Below are 1,440 nucleotides of genomic sequence, written 5' to 3'. Positions count from 1 at the left end.
TCAAGGCTCTTCCCCACTTTCTCTTCTAGTAGTTTCAGTATGTGTGGTTTTATATGGAGTTCCTTGATCCACTGTGTTGTCATTGCACCAGCCACAAAGTCATCTGCAGTTTGCTGCCGAAGCACCTAGGCCTTTCATTGCTTCCACAGAATATACTGGCTTGCTTTAGTTTTTACTTTTCTGTTTTCTGTACTTTTCCCCGCTTGACATCTTTTATAAAGTAGCTATTTGCCAGTGAGACTGTTTGGAATTTAAAGCACTTTAAAATTAATTGTAATCCAAATGTTTGTAACAGAGAGAAATGATGGCATATTCATATAATGAATACTCTTCAGTTATTAAAAATAATAAAGTAGACTTTGAGTATCATTAAAGAAACTTTTTTTTCAGAAAAAAAGAAATTTCAAAACATTATTATAGAGTAATATTGTATTTTAGAAAAAATAATTGTCATACTTGCTAAACTATACAGACAATTGTGACAGCAGACAATCCAGGCAGTTTATAAAAGTAAGTTGTCTTCAGAGATGAAATTATCATAAGTTAATTTCTCTCTATTTCTGGGAAATAAGTAGGAACATCCATATTAAAGCATTTCCTGTGAAGGGAATCCAAGCTTTACAGCTCTACAGAATTGCAAGTATTTAGATGTCCTGAGGACCAGGATATTTTCTGCTCTTTAGAGTTCTCTGGAAAGGGGTAAATGAGCAGGAAGAGCTAAGGGAGCACCAACCAAGGAGTTAAGGTTTCATGTTGAGCTGGAATCTTTATTTTGAAATATTTTTTATTTTTTTATGAATATGTATTACTCTTTCGATCAAAACATTTTTTGTAAATTCACTATTGTTATAACTTGTTCAGAACATATATTACTTATTGTGATAACAATTTTAATGAGATTTTTTTGTGATACTTTCTTGGGTACCTTGTATAATGTTAATAATCTTCTGAAAATGGAAGTTATGATTAAAATATAACTAAAGTATTTGAAAACTGTATATTTATTCTTTGTTGACTCCAATATAGTTTTATATATATATATATATGTATTCATATGTATATATACATAAAACTTTATATGTATATATCTTCAGAATAACCGGCTGACCACTTTCATTCTCTAAACATTCACTTTGCTACATTTGCATGTAGTAGGCAATGTGCTAAGCATCGCAGTACTAACTCAATAGTGATGAAAAGGATGTACTTAGGTTCTGTTCTCATCTTTTTTTTTTTTCTTTTTTTTATTAGGTATTTTCCTCAATTACATTTCCAATGCTATCCAAAAAGTCCCCAATACACTCCCCCTCCCCAGTCCCTCACCCACCCACCCCCACCCCTTGGCCCTGGCATTCCCCTGTACTGGGGCATATAAAGTTGGCAAGTCCAATGGGCCTCTCTTTCCAGTGATGGCCGACTAGGCCATCTTTTGATACAAAT

Source organism: Mus caroli, chromosome 11 (assembly GCF_900094665.2).
Source record: "Mus caroli chromosome 11, CAROLI_EIJ_v1.1, whole genome shotgun sequence".
NCBI lineage: Eukaryota > Metazoa > Chordata > Mammalia > Rodentia > Muridae > Mus > Mus caroli.
The sequence above is the reverse complement of the archived record's forward strand: the minus strand, read 5'-3'. Positions refer to the sequence as shown.